This window comes from Manis javanica, chromosome X (assembly GCF_040802235.1).
Source record: "Manis javanica isolate MJ-LG chromosome X, MJ_LKY, whole genome shotgun sequence".
Taxonomy (NCBI): Eukaryota; Metazoa; Chordata; class Mammalia; order Pholidota; family Manidae; genus Manis; species Manis javanica.
In genome coordinates this window covers 131,309,788-131,326,425 of record NC_133174.1, presented here as the reverse complement: position 1 = coordinate 131,326,425, position 16,638 = coordinate 131,309,788, and the positions used below count along the sequence as shown (strand labels likewise).

Genomic DNA, 16,638 nt, shown 5'->3' with positions numbered 1-16,638 from the left:
ATGTTCTTTTAACAGTAGATAGTCTGTAGTTCTAAGATTTTGGAGTGCTACAACTTGCACTTCTCCTAATTCTTGGTTGAGTTCCAACAGTATAGATCCAGTCAAATTTGTTGTTTTACTGTATGTACAGGCCAGCTTAGATATATCCTTCTTCATTCCCATGGCAAGTCCAGGAACCAGTGGAATGAATGCAGCTACAACTGCAACAGCACCAGGATCTTTGTTGAGGTTTTTTGGTGATCATCTTCTGGTAAGACTCTTCCAGAGAGTGCTGATGTTGGACGTTCTTCTTCATATCGTATCTTAGTTCATTTTCTGGGTAGCCCAATTAGGCTTTGATCCTCAGTATAAACACAAACAGACCCTTTGCCCACACTTTGATATGCCCTTTATACCATTGTGTAGAACTCATTGGAGGTCAGCACACAGGAACTGCTTTTTTTTTTTTAAGAGAAAGGAATATTATCAGAAAAATGTACCTCCATAGCCAATCATCTGACACCCTTTAAGTGATCAAAATTAAGGATATTTAAAGCATGAATTAATCATTGATTTACAGTTACTTTTATCCTATCAGGGAGTAATCCCCCTTTTCTTTCTTTCTGTTTTTCTTTTTGGTTATCATTAATCTACACATACATGAAGAATACTATGTCTACTAGGCTCTCCCCTATACCAGGTTCCCCCCACAAACACCCCTACAGTCACCATACATAAGCATAGCAAAATGCCGCAGAATCACCACTTGTCCTTTCTGTGCTGTACAGCCCTCCCCTTTCTCTCACCCCCCTTTATGCATGCTAATCTTAATACCCCCCTTCTACTTCACTCCCTTATCCCTCCCTACCGACCCATCCTCCCCAGTCCCTTTCCCTTTGGTACCTGTTAGTCCATTCTTGGGTTCTGTGATTCCACTGCTGTTTTGTTCCTTCAGTTTTTCCTTTGTTCTTATACTCCACAGATGTGTGAAAGCATTTGGTATTTCTCTTTCCCCGCTTGGCTTATTTCACTGAGCATAATACCTGCCAGCTCCATCCATGTTGCTGCAAATGGTAGGATTTTCCCTCTTCTTATTGCTGAGTAATATTCCATTGTGAATATATACCACATCTTCTTTATCCATTCATCTACCGATGGACATTTAGGTTGCTTCCAATTCCTGGCTATTGAAAATACTGCTGCGATAAACATAGGGGTGGATCTGTCTTTTTCAAAGTTGATTGCTGCATTCTTAGAGTAAATTCCTAGAAGTGGAATTCCTGGGTCAAATGGTAAGTCTGTTTTGAGCATGTTGAGGAACCTCCATACTGCTTTCCACAATGGTTGAACTAATATACATTCGCACCAGCAGTGTAGGAGGGTTCCCCTTTCTCCAAAGCCTCGCCAATATTTGTTGTTGTTTGTCTTTTGGATGGTAGCCATCCTTACTGGTGTGAGGTGATACCTCCTTGTAGTTTTAATTTGCATTTCTCTGATAATTAGCGATGTGGAGCATCTTCTCATGTGTCTGTTGGCCATCTGTATTTCTTTTTGGAGAACTGTCTGTTCAGTTCCTCTGCCCATTTTTTAATTGGATTATTTGTTTTTTGTTTGTTGAGGTGTGTGAGCTCTTTATATATTTTGGACGTCAAGCCTTTATCGGATCTGTCATTTACAAATATATTCTCCCGTACTGTAGGGTACCTTTTTGTTCTATTGATGGTGTCTTTTGCTGTACAGAAGCTTTTCAGCTTAACATAGTCCCACTTGTTCATTTTTGCTGTTGTTTTCTTTGACCGGTGAGATATGCTCAAGAAGAGGTCACTCATGTTTATGTCTAAGAGGTTTTTGCCTATGTTTTTTTCCAAAAGTTTAATGGTATCATGAATACATTCAGGTCTTTGATCCATTTTGAATTTACTTTTGTATATGGGGTTAGACAATGGTCCAGTTTCATTCTCCTACATGTAGCTGTCCAGTTTTGCCAGCACCATCTCTTGAAGAGACTGTCATTTCGCCATTGTATGTCCATGGCTCCTTTATCGAATATTAATTGACTATATATGATTGGGTTGATATCTGGAGTCTCTATTCAGTTCCACTGGTCTGTGGCTGTGTTTTTGTGCCAGTACCAAATTGTCTTGATTACTATGGCTTTGTAGTAGAGCTTGAAGTTGGAGAGTGAGATCCCCACCTCTTTATTCTTCTTTCTCAGGATCGCTTTGGCTATTCGGGGTCTTTGGTGTTTCCATATGAATTTTTGAACAATTTCTTCCAGTTTGTTGAAGAATGTTGCGGGTAATTTGATAGGGATTGCATCAAATCTGTATATTGCTTTGGGCAGGATGGCCATTTTGATGATATTAATTCTTCCTAGCCACGAGCATGGGATGAGTTTCCATTTGATAGTATCCCCTTTAATTTCTCTTAAGAGTGACTTGTAGTTTTCAGAGTATAGGTCTTTCACTTCTTTGGTTAGGTTTATTGCTAGGTATTTTATTCTTTTTGATGCAATTGTGAATGTAGTTGTTTTCCTGATTTCTCTTTCTATTGGTTCATTGTTAGTGTATAGGAAAGCCACAGAGTTCTGTGTGTTAATTTTGTATTCTTCAACTTTGCTGTATTCCGATATCAGTTGTAGTAGTTTTGGAGTGGAGTCTTTAGGGTTTTTTATGTAAAATATCATGTCATGTCATCTGCAAATAGTGACAGTTTAACTTCTTCTTTACCAATCTGAATTCCTTGTATTTCTTTGTTTTGTCTGATTGCCATGGCTATGACCTCCAGTACTATGTTAAATAACAGTGGGGAGAGTGGGCATCCCTGTTTAGTTCCCGATCTCAGAGGAAAAGGGTTCAGCTTCTCGCTGTTCAGTGTAAAGTTGGCTGTGGGTTTATGATATATAGCCTTTATTATGTTGAGGTACTGTCCCTCTATTCCCATTTTGCTGAGAGTTTTTATCATGAATGGATGTTGAATTTTGTCAAATGCTTTTTCAGCTTCTATGGAGATGATCATGTGGTTTTGTCTTTCTTTTTGTTGTGGTGGATGATGTTGATGGATTTTCAAATGTTATACCATCCTTGCATCCCTGGGATGAATCCCACTTGGTCATGGTGTACGATCCTTTTGATGTATTTTTCAATTCGGGTTGCTTATATTTTGTTGAGTATTTTTGCATCTATGTTCATCAGGTATATTGGTCTGTAGTTTTCTTTTTTGGTGGGGTCTTTGCCTGGTTTTGGTATTAGGCTGATGTTGGCTTCATAGAATGAGTTTGGGAGTATTCCCTCCTCTTCTATTTTTTGGAAAACTTTAAGAAGAATGGGTATTATGTCTTCCCTGTATGTCTGATAAAATTCCGAGGTAAATCCATCTGGCCTGGGGGTTTTGTTTTTTGGTAGTTTTTTGATTACCGCTTCAATTTTGTTGCTGGTAACTGGTCTGCTTAGATTTTCTGTTTCTTTCTTGGTCAGTCTTGGAAGGTTGTATTTTTCTAGGAAGCTGTCCATTTCTCCTAGATTTCCCAGCTTGTTAGCATATAGGTTTTCATAGTACTCTCTAAAAATTCTTTGTATTTCTGTGGGGTCCATCGTGATTTTTCCTTTCTCATTTCTGATTCTGTTGATTTGCGTTGACTCCCTTTTTCTTTTAATAAGTCTGGCTAGAGGCTTATCTATGTTGTTTATTTTCTCGAAGAACCACCTCTTGGTTTCATTGATTTTAGCTATTGTTTTATTCTTCTCAATTTTATTTATTTCTTCTCTGATCTTTATTATGTCCCTCTTTCTGATGACCTTAGGCCTCATTTGTTCTTCTTTTTCCAATTTCGATAATTGTGACATTAGACCATTCATTTGGGATTGTTCTTCCTTCTTTAAATATGCCTGGATTGCTATATACTTTCCTCTTAAGACTGCTTTTGCTGTATCCCACAGTAGTTGGGGCTTTGTGTTGTTGTTGTCGTTTGTTTCCATATATTGCTGGATCTCCATTTTGATTTGGTCATTGATCCATTCATTATTTAGGAGCTTGTTGTTAAGCCTCCATGTGTTGGTGAACCTTTTTGCTTTCTTTGTACATTTTATTTCTAGTTTTATGCTTTTGTGGTCTGAAAAGTTGATTGGTAGGATTTCAATCTTTTGGAATTTACTGAGGCTCTTTTTGTGGCCTAGTATGTGGTCTCTTCTGGAGAATGTTCCATGTACACTTGAGAAGAATGTGTATCCTGTTGCTTTTGGGTGTAGAGTTCTGTAGATGTCTATTAGGTCCATCTGTTCAGTGCCTCTGTGTCCTTACTTATTTTCTGTCTGGTGGATCTGTCCTTTGGAGTGAGTGGTGTGTTGAAGTCTCCCAGAATGAATGCATTGCATGCTATTTCCTCCTTTAGTCCTGTTAGTATTTGTTTCAGATATGTTGGTGCTCCTGTATTGGGTGCATATATATTTATAATGGTTATATCCTCTTGTTGGACTGAGCCCTTTATCATTATGTAATGTCCTTCTTTATGTTTTGTTACTTTCTTTATTTTGAAGTCTGTTTTGTCTGATACTAGTATTGCAACACCAGCTTTTTTCTCTCTGTTGTTTGCATGAAATATCTGTTTCCATCCCTTGACTTTAAGTCTGTGCATGTCTTTGGGTTTGAGGTGTGTCTCTTGTAAGTAGAATATGGATGGATCTTGCTTTTTTATCCATTCTATTACTCTGTTTCTTTTGATTGGTGCATTCAGTCCATTTACATTTAGGGTGATTATTGAAAGGTATGTACTTATTGCCGTTGCAGGTTTTAAGTTTGTGGTTACCAAAGGTTCAAGGTTACCTTCTTTACTATCTTACTGTCTAACTTAACTCACTTGTTGAGCTATTTTAAACACGGTCTGATGATTCTTTATTTCTCTCCCTTCTTATTCCTCCTCCTCCATTCTTCATATGTTGGGTGTTTTGTTCTGTGCTCCTTTTAGGAGTGCTCCCATCTAGAGCAGTCCCTGTAAGATGCCCTGTAGTGGTGATTTGTGGGAGGCAAATTCCCTCAACTTTTGCTTGTCTGGGAATTGTTTAACCCCTCCTTCATATTTAAATGATAATCGTTCTGGATACAGTAGTCTTGGTTCGAGGCCCTTCTGCTTCATTGCATTAAGTATATCTTCTGGGCTCTAGGATTTCTGTTGAGAAGTCTGATGATAGCCTGATGGGTTTTCCTTTGTAGGTGACCTTTTTTTTCTCTCTGGCTGCCTTTAATACTTTGTCCTTGTCTTTGATCTTTGCCATTTTAATTATTATGTGTCTTGGTGTTGCCCTCCTTGGATCCCTTGTCATGGGAGTTCTGTGTACTTCTGTGGTCTGAGAGGCCATTTCCTCCCCTAGTTTGGGGAAGTTTTCAGCCATTATTTCTTCAAAGACACTTTCTATCCCTTTTTCTCTCTCTTCTTCTTCTGGTACCCCTATTATGTGGATATTGTTCTGTTTCGATTGGTCACTCAGCTCTCTAAGAATTCTTTCATTCCTGGAGATCCTTTTATCTCTCTTTGCATCAGCTTCTCTGCATTCCTGTTCTCTGATTTCTAGTCCATTAACAGTCTCTTGCATCTCGTCCATTCTGTTTTGAAGTCCTTCCAGAGCTGCTTTTATTTCTGTATTCTCCTTCCTAAGTTCTTGCATATTTCTCTGCAAGTCCATCAGCATGGTTATGACTTTTGTTTTGAATTCTTTTTCAGAAAGACTGGTTAAATCTATCTCTCCAGGTTCCTTCTCAGGGGAAGATGTTGCAGATGCTGAAGCTGTCTGGGTTAGTCTTGTCTGGATCAATTTTTTTTGCCTTTTTATGTTGATATGTGCTATTGACTGTCAGCTGGGAGAGCCAAAGTTTACACTTGCTACTGGCCTGTCTTTACTGGGACAACTGCGACCCCTAGTGGCTTGTGTTGGGCAATTGCGTGTAGACTGGGTCTTTGTGTGTTGCCCGGCCGGTATGGAGGAAGCTCCCTTGCTTAGGGTGTGGCCAGTCTCAGGCTGCTTCTCTGCTATGGCCGTGCCCCAGAGGGGTAATGGATGGGGGGTTGTTTGGCTGTTTACCTCCATGAGGGGTCTCAGAGCTGTTGCCCAGGGGGTTAGTGGACTTGGGTTTTCCTGGAATTTCCAGCTGCTGGACTGTGACCTGGGTTGTTTCTGTCCAGCTGTTGTGTCCCTTTCCCATTAAGACTTTCAAAAAGCACTCACTTTTCTTTGTCACAGGGGCATCAGCTTCGGGACCCGCTCAGAGGTCTTGCTGCCCTGTTTCCCTAGATTCCAGCCCTCCATGCATGCAGTGTGTCTGCTCTCTCGTGCGGGTGGCTCGGGCTGGGTGTTTAGCAGTCCTGGGCTCCCTCTCCCTCCCTCCGGGATCTGGGGGGAGGTGTGCTGGGGTCCCGCCGGCCGGGGCTTGTATCTTACCCCTTTCACCAGGTGCTGGGCTCTTGCACGTGTGGATGTAGTCTGGCTGTTGTCCTGTGTCTTCTGGTCTCTCTTTTAGGATTAGTTGTATTTGTTGTATTTTCAAAAATTTATATGTTTTTCGGAGGAGATTCCCACTGTCCTACTCATGCTGCCATCTTGGCTCCATCTTTTTGTTTTAACTTCTTTTTACTTCATTATATCCTTCTACTTTGGATTTATGTGATCTACTTTATCTAGATTCTTATGGTCAAAACCCAGATTACTTTATTTGTTTCTAAAAGCTAATAAATTTTTCCCTAGACATTGCATTAGTTACAAGCCATAAATGTTAATTCTGTATTTCTCTTTTTATTCAGTTAAGCATATTTCTAATATCTCTTTTGATTTCTTCTTCAACCAAGGAGTTATTTAGAAGTGTATGTTTGATTAATGTAGTTATCTGAGGATATTCTAGATATGTTATTATTACTGATTTTTTACTTTATTCTATTGTAGTCAGACACATACTCTGTATATCTGATACATTTAAAAATGTATTGATGGCTCAGTATATGGTTTATCTTGGTGGTTATTCCATGCACACTTCAAATATGCTCATGCTGCTGTTGTTTGCCATAAAGTTCAATACAGGTCAATTTGTCTTGAAATCTGCTTTATCTTACATGAATATAATTAATCCAGTTTTCTTCTTCTTATTTTTTGTTTAATAAATCTTTTTTAATCCTATTACATTCAACCTGTGTTTTTATATTTAAAGCTCATCTCGTGTAGAAAACAAATAGTTGGATATTGTTCTTTCATCTAGTCTGATGGTCTCTGAATTTTAATTGGAATGTTAAACCCATTTACATTTAATATACCTGCATATGATTAGACTTTTGTTAACCACTTTACTATTTGTCTTCTACTTGTCACATATGCTTTCTGTTCCTCTGTTTTTCCTGGCCTGCCTTCCACTGGGTTATTTAAATACCTAATATTTTTCCATTTTTAATTTTTCAGACTTAACAAAAATATAATCGTAGTTCAAAGTTTAACTATGTATACATCACCCAGATTCCCCAATGCTAACAACATCTTGCAAAATCATAGTACAGTTATGAAAATCAGAAAAGTACCATTGTTGCAATGCTATAATAAATTCTACAGACATTATTCAAAGTTCACCAATTTTCCTGCTAGTATCTTTTCTTTCTTCTAGTTCAGGATTCCATCCAGTATCAGACATTGTATTTAGTTTTCATAGCTCCTTACTTTCTTTTATTCTTAAATAGGTCCTCAGTCTTTATTTGTGTTTAATGACCTTGGCATGTTTGAAGACTATCAACCAGCTATTTTGTAGAAAGCCCCAAACTTTGGATTTCTATAAGATTTTCTCATAATTACATTCATCTTATGAATTTTTGGCAGGAGTACCACATGTGATGTTATATCCTTCTCAGTGCATGTATCAGGAAGCACGAGGCTGATTCATCCCATTAGTGGTAATGTTAATTTTGTCATTGGTTAAGGTAGTGTCTGCTAGGTTTCTCCACCATAGAGTTACTATTTTAAACTTTACAATTAATAGACATCTTGGAGCAGATATTCTGAGCCTCTATAATTATCCTGTTTCTCATCATATACTGCCTACTAATTTTAGTATCCTTTCATGATTCTTGCCTGAAACAATTAGTACTGTGGTGCTTGCAAGTGATTATTTTTCTATTTCCATCATTCTTTCTATTTTTATTAGCTAGAATTATATTGTAAGGAAGAACTTTCCCTTTCCCCCCCATTTATTAAATTATTTATTTATATCTGTAGGAACTTGTGGAGTTTTATTTATTTTATGGAATATGATTTCATACTGTTATTATTTATTTTGTTGCTTATGTTGTCCCAGATTTGGCCACTGAGAGCCTCTTCGAGTTGGCTCTTGTGTCCTTTTTTTCTTTTTTCCAATTGGGTATCCATTTTATTAATGACATCAATCCCAGTAATACATTAAGGTGGCAGTTAGCATTTTCACACACCAGAAGTTAGTGAAATAGTGCGATTACTAAATTTCAATTTTAATTAAATGTGATGACAGGTGTGCTTTGATTAATATGACTTTTAAAAAGATTTAAACATTAAGCCATAGAATTCTGTTCCACATAAAAGGATATGAAAACTGTACTCATTATTTGCCATCTTTCCCTTCTACAAATGAGAAATTGAAAGCACTTTCTAAATATATTCAAACTGAGTTGTTACAGCCAAATACCTACAAAATAAAAATTCTGTGTACAGAATTTCAGTACTATCTTTAAAAATAGGGCATGGAAATAATCTATCTTAAAATTTTCCTGTTTGCCTCTGATCAGGCATGAGAGAGCCCTCATCCAGAGGGTGGTTTGTGAAAGATCAGGGTCATCTTTCTGTGGGCAGCCACCTTGCTTTGTCAATGTTCTTATGTAGGAAGCAAATAATTTTCCAGTTACAGCTACAAAGTTTTATAACAAGATTCTGTATATCATGCAAAGATTTTTTCCTTTCTCTGAAATGCCCAGATAATTTTCAACAAATTTATCCTTGACTTTTCAATTCATAAGAAACAAAACTGAGGCAATTTTGTGTGGATGTGTGTGTCCTAGTATTTTTATTTTGATACTTGTTAAATAGTTTGTATTTATGACACGGGACTATCTGAACTCATACATACAATAACTTCTATAGTTGAAATTGGATTTTACTATTAAAATTGTATACAAGGAAATTAGGGGTGTTGCAGTACTTAGTTGCAAATAACTTGCCATCTGGTGTTGGATCAGAAAATGCTATTTCGTCAGTGCTGAGGAAACAGCCAAACATGAAGCAATTACTGAGAGTATCTACCAGTCGTCTTGCAATGCATTTTCTTCTCTTCAGTCTGAACACCCAGATTCTACTTATCCCACAGATTGCAGGTTCTGGTACATTTGAACACTGCCAAGCCCTGTGACATTCTGTTGAGCTTGGAGATTCTGTGCCAGTTGCTTCAGACAGGACACGGAAGGCCTGTTTGATGGGCTCTGCAATTAAGCACCCAACTACTCTCTTCTCATCAGATATGAATAGAAAAGTTTTGTTTTTGTTTGGATATCTGGGAACAACTTGCTGGAAGTCCAATTCATTATCGACAAGTTCTTGGACATCTTCTACCTTTCTGAGAGCATAGCTTGGATCACGTGGCAGGACCAACACGATTTTCCCATCCCAAAACTCTGCTACTATGCGTTCTTTTTTCCAGCTTACATATTTGATTCCCTCCAGAAATCTGTGGTGATGCTGAATGTGCTGTAGTTCATCTTCAGGGCTGGAAGCAGTGTAGATCATGCCACAAGACTTACACATGGTGGCTCCAAAATGTTTCTGACCTGCATCAATGACGAGCTGATCTTTTGTTTCTTTATTTGTGTCTCTGGCATTACTACTTTTTTGATTATTGGTCTGTTTCAAGGAGTTAGTAGATATGATGGATCCCACAGAAGACTGTTCTTCAACTAGAGATCTTTTTGTACTGACTGAAGACACACTGAAGATGGGATACACAGTGGACTCAGGGGAAACTGCCTTGTTCTCACTGAGAGAATCTTCAGAGGGAAAACATTTATTTTCATCAGGCTTACATTCCTCTGAAGAAAATACTCCACCTGATGAATCCTTTATTAATTTTGCTCCATTTTTAAGTTTCTTTTCTAATAACAGGCACTTTGGCATTTGCCTTGTCTCAAAACTTCTTTCAATGACAGTTATTTTAGAATCTTTAATTACTTTTGATTTATTCTTTTGGGTGAATCCCAGTACTGGTTTATCTTGCAGAGGCAATTTTCTAAGAGAGGATTTTTTTCTACTAACAAAAAATGCCGCTCCTCCCTGGAGTGTAACTTGTGGTTTGACTTTCTGGCTTAGAACCCGAGGAGTATTCAGATTACTTTCAGTTGAGTAACAGTTATTCTCTTTCTCCACAATTGGCTTACAAGCCACTTGATTTTTCTTGGAATTTTTAGAATTCTTTGAAACTGGCTTGATGCACTTATAACTTGGTTGATACTTAGGAGTTAAACTCTTGTGTGGTTTTTTGTTCATCTTCTTGGTGTAAACTGGTTTTCCCTGTGTTTTTTTTTTTTTTTTTTTTGTCACACTGGGAAAAGACTTATCTTCACTCTTAGTTTTTGGACAAATGGATCTACTGTCTTGTATCAGCCTTCTCTCCAGTGGACTGAGGTACCACTTATCTTTGTTGTAAAAGGATACAGTAGACACAGCAGATTTAAATGGCAAAACTTGATTTGCAGATGGCGATCTATTTTTTTTAGTTGTTTTGAGAGGACTTGAAATGAAGTGCCCTTGTTGAGAGCAATGCACCTTTTCTTCATTTTTACCACTGCTTTGGCAAATGTGCTTTTTATTAGGTGATGGAAATATATTTTCAGTGAAGTCCAAAATTAATTTCTTGGTTGGAGCATCTGTTAACAGGTTGTCACAGTTCAAAGGATGCTGCTTCCTTTTCCTTGTGGTACAAGCTGGCATCTTACCTGAACTCCTCCCCCCGGAGCCGGCGACCTCTCTTGTGTCCTTCTTACATCATTGTTTGTACACTTCCTTATTCGGTGCTGCAATATGTTTCAGGCTCATGTTTGACTTTTCCTGCCCAAGCCCTGGAATCAGCCTTTCCTCCAGGTATCGCTGATTGCTGGTCAACAGAGTTAGAACCCAAGACCTGGGTGCTAATTGTGTTCATTGATACTTGGGTGTCACTGTTCGAAGGTTCCTGGCTTAATGGTCAGAGCTAGGATATGTATGTATTTATGCATATACATGTCTATTTCCATATCTTTCTGTATATCAGAAACCATGAGGTCATACTGAAACCACCAGTTCTTCTCAAATATCACAAGATTAATTCTAAGCATCCTTCTTTATTTACAATTTGTCTCTGACAATGAGAAAGGCATAACTTTTTGTACATGTTTTTACTTATTTGGTCAATTCTAAAATACATTTAAAGTAGTTTGAAAATTGATGACCTATACTCCTATGAAAAACAAACCTATTAACTATACTACAATGTTTCTGTATGTTATTTGTGTCTCTGCTTCTAGAAATATAGTCACAGTATTTTTTCCCAGTTATGAAGGTGGATTCTTATCCCCTCTGCATTATAGTTACATCATTCACTTATGTTATGTTTATTTGATCCTGTTTGTGTTCCATTCTGGGTCCCAATCCCCATTTTTGTGAATTTTTATTATTAATGTCATTGGGTGTAAGAAATATTAATTAAGTTCTAAAAGTCAGTACTATACATAAAATTGTACTTAGAAAAAAGTCATTCCCTGTCCCTTCTTCCCCATTCTAATTCCCCAATATTTTCCATATGTTTTGACCCACTCACTCTATATAAATGACGTCATTAGTTTCGGCTTATTCTCCCTTTGTTTCTTTTTGTTAAATGAGTATGTGTACATGTATAACTTTGTTATTCATCTTTTTTACAGAAAATATAGCATATTATAGATATTATTTTGCACTTTTTAATTTTTATTTAAGAATGTATTTTGGAAATCCTTATCTCTTTACAGAAGCCATTCTTGTTATTTTTCACAACTGCGTAGTATTGCAATGTATGGATTAGCATAATTTATCCAATCACTCTTCTCTATGTGGGAATTTAGATTGTTTTTAATATATTATAATTACAAATAATGCTGTTGTGAATATCCTTGTGCATATTTTTTGTCATTATTGGAGCTGTATCTTCAGGGTAGGTTCCCTGAAGTGGAGTTACTATGTAAAATAGTACATCCATACTTTTGTTAGGTACAACCAAATTCCCCCAGAAGGAATTTCACCAGTTTGAGGATCTCTTTTTCACTATAGCTTCATTAACATCATGTGCTGTCATTCTTTTTAATTTTTGCCAATCTGATAGGTGACAAATAATTTCTTAGCATAGTTCTAATTTACCTTTCTCCAAATATGACTGAGAATGCATATCCTCTCATACATTTCAGGGCCATTTTTATACCTGCTTTTGTGAATTTTCTGCTCATGTATTTTCTCCATTTTTTCAATAAAGATTTTGGAGTTTCCCGCTCAATTTTTACAAGTTCTTATAGATTAGGGACATTGACTCTTTATATTTGACATACAGTACAAATATTTACTCACAGTCTGGAAGGTACAGTTTCATTTATGCTGGGTTTTGTTTTGTTTTTGCCATGCAACAGATTTTTTTTATATTTATGTAGCCGCAGTTATCAACATTTTTTCTTATTGCCTCCAGATTTTAAGCCATAGTTAGAAGGCCTAGCTATACACATAAGATAAATGGAAAGTCACCCATGATTTTTTCCAGTACTGGTGTCATTTATTCTTTTACCTTTAGATAAGTCATCTATTTAGATTTCATTCTTGATTTTGGTGTGAGGTAGATATGATTTTATCTTTTCCAAAACTATCAGCCAGTTTTTCCAAGACCACTTTTTAAAGATGCCACATTAATTACATAATACATTTTCATATGTATTTGGATTAATTTCTGGCATTTCTATTCTATCACACTCGGGGTTTTTTTGTTGTTGTTGTTCATATGTCGGTACTACTCTATTTAATGAGACTACAGTATGGTTTCATGTCTGGTAAGGCTGGTGTCCCTTGCAGTTTTCCTTTGTTTTGTGTTATCCTAGCTCTACTTGCATAATGGTTTTCTATATAAATTTTATCATTGACTTGCCTTTATTATCAACTAATTAAGCTCCATTTAAATGTGAATAAATGTTCTTACTCGAATCCCATTAAATTTATAAATTAGCAGAGATAATGGGCATCTTTATGATGTTTATTCCTCCTACACAAGACCAGGGCATATCTTCCAACATGTTGAGGTCTGCTTGGGTGTCCTTCACGAGTATTGTCACATTTTCTTCATATAAGTTTCACACTGCTCATGTTCATTTTATTCCTAAGAAAGTGATCTTCTCTGATGCTATTTTAAATGGTATTTCTCTACTATTATTGCCCCTAGCAATTGATTTTACATATGAAAGCTGATCATTTCTGTACATTAATTTTATGTTCTGCTATCTTACTGAATGCTTTTATTGTTTCAATTAATTTTGTCATCAAAGCTCTAGAAATTTTTAGATAAGCTCTCATAGCATCTGAAAATAGAGAAGGCTTCACTTCTTTACCAGTTCCTATGCCTCAAATTGATTTTTCCTCCCTTGTCTAGTTTCATTGACTAATACTTCTCGTACATTGTTAAATAGAATGAAGAATCTGAACAGACACCTCGCCAAGGAAGAAATGCAGATAGCAAATAAGCATATGGAAGGGTGCTCCACATCATACGTCATCAGGGAAATGCAAATTAAAACAACGAGGTACCACTACACACCTATTAGAATGGCCAAATCCAAAACTCTGAAACATGAAATGCTGGTGAGGATGTGGAGCAACAGAATTATTATTACTGCTGGCAGGAATGCAAAATTGTCTGCTCAAGCTAATGCAAGTGCAGGGCCTTCCTATGCAGCATGGATTGGGGCTTGCCTTTACACTCAAAACCATATAAATGTGAATCACACTCCTTTTGTTTCTTCCATTCGGTGGTTGAACCCCCTCCATTTTCTTTTTGCCTTTATTGACCTACATGGGCCTTGTGTAGTAGGCAAAATGGTCCTCCCAAGATGTCCACATTCTAGTCACTGGAACCTAGAATACTGCAAAGGAGAATAAGGATACATATGGAATTAAGGTTGTTAATCAGCCAATTTTGAGTTGGGACCATGATCATCCTGGTGGGCCCAGGTTAATCACAAAGGTCCTTATAAATGGAAGAAGAAGGTGAAAGAGTCATAACCAGAGAGACAGCATCTTTAGAAATACTTGACTAACCATTGCTGGCTTCTAAGATGGAAGGAGGTCTTGACTCAAGGAATGTAAGTGGCCTCAAGAAGCTAAAAAAGGCAAGGGGATGGGTTCTCCCCTCGAGCCTCCAGAAAGACCACAGCCCTCCGGACACCTTAATTTTAGCCCAGGGAGATCCACTTCAGACTTGTGACCTCTGAATGTGGACAATCAAAATATATCCTAAGATTTTAAACAAAATTTTATAGCCTTTCCAATCAACTCTATGAGGATTGGTGTGATACAAGCTCCTCTGACAGAACTGGAAACTTGGGGCTTTAAATGTATTATTTCAAGTCAATATTTATAAATCAATCTTATTTCTAAAGAATCAGCTCTCATATCATTCAAAATCATAATTTTTGAAATATTAGCAGAGGTTCCATCTATTTTCTAATTTTTCTCTTATACCTTAACATGCTTGTTTAAGAAAGGGAATTCAGTGTCTGTACATTGGTGAAAATAACCACAAGATTTGGGGTCAGATCTTCCAGTATACACTAACTCTTTTAGTTCCCTTTTCCTTAAAATGGGAAAATACTAATCCTTTCAATTTATCACTTGTTTGTGAGCACAGATGTGATACTGAAAGTGAGCATTTTTCAAAGCATTGTACAAATAAAAGGCATGATTGATGTCGTGAGGTTGTGTCCCATGATGGAGAAGCTACACAAAATGTTGAATGTGGAGAAATACAAAGGAATTGGGAGAACTGAATTAATTTTAACAGAAAGAAAAACATCATGGATATTTTGTAGTACAAAATATGTTTTTTCCTTGTTCAATCTGACATCCCAAGCAAAGGCCAAGCATCTCTAACAAGGCAGCAAACAGAAAAATGTACCAATTCTAAAACTTAGCAGTGTCTGTTAACCCAGAAACAATACTGTAATTTCCTTGGGACTGTAAAGCTGCATAAATCACTTGACTCTGTCACCCTTTCATACTACCCTTTGTTCACCTAACTGTACCCATCATCTCACACTGTCTTGCTTTACCTTTTACTATTCTTGACTTGTATACTCATTGCCAACATCACTGCCACATTTTTCTAACTGGATCACTGGAATACATGTTCTTTGGTAAGTAAATTATCTTTTACCTTATACCACACTGCACTACACTAGTAAAAGTAGACAGACAAGTAGATATAGAAGTATATATATTCTATATTTATATATGTTCTGTGTATATATTCTATATCTATATATGTATATATATTTATATTTAGTTTTATATATCTATATATTCTGTATATTTTATATATATACAAGTAAATAGAATACATATATTTATATATTTATATCTACATATTTATATATATTATACATATTCTTTATATATAGTCTCCATATGTATATATGTATTCTACACAGATATTTTCTGTGTGTATATAACACATTCTATATATAATACATTCTGTAAATATGTATTATATATATTGTGTATGTTATATATTTTCTTTAAATATATATTATGTATACATATTCCATAAATATATGTGCTATATATATTGTATATATGTATGTAAATATATATACATACACACACACAGAATGCCTCTTGTATCTCTTTATCATGACAGACATCTAGCTCTCCCTTGGGGATTGAAACTTCCGTGCAGTTCTTCAGAGGTTACTCATTTTACAAGGTCCTGCAGCTAGTTACAAGAGTCAGCCTTATTTCCACTTCACATTGCTAATTTCAGGTCAAATGTTGTCTTGGTGTAAAACATTTCCATTGGAGCTCATTCTCTTTGCTCTACTACACTTTAGCCTCTGTGATTTAATTATTTGAAAGTATTCTCCAGGACAGCCCTTTTATATTTATTGAAAACTTTAACCCTGGATTACTTACTTTAAGACCTTCTCTAGTTCCATCATTTACAGGACTGTTAATATCAAACTTGGGTGATCCGTACCAAAACTTTGTACTTCATTACCTCTACCTCCTAAATTCCAATGACTCCATTCCATTTCAGCTATCCATTCCCAAGTTCATAACATACATATCTTTTTAGTCAGCCATTGTGTTAGTCTGGATTCCCAGAAAAGCAGATGCTAATATAGATTGCAGGAGTTTTATTAAGAGAACCCCATGTGTGAACATATATATGAAGGGGATAGAGGGGGTGAGAAAGCTGTCAAACTGACATGCCAAGTCTGACCTCCGTTGAAGGACAGAGGAAAGGAAGGTTGGGTCTGTAGGGCATTTAGTGATTTAGACTGTGATTTAGAATGATTTAGAATGATTTAGAGTGATTTAGAATGTGGACATCTTGGTAGGACCATTTTGCCTACTACACAAG

The 16,638-nt window shown here is 36.6% G+C and overlaps 1 pseudogene; it reads right to left on the bottom strand.

Moving 5' to 3' along the window:
* Window positions 1-9,024: 9,024 nt before the first annotated feature.
* Window positions 9,025-10,949, bottom strand: LOC118971891 (N-acetyltransferase ESCO2 pseudogene; annotated as a pseudogene).
* Window positions 10,950-16,638: the final 5,689 nt, after the last annotated feature.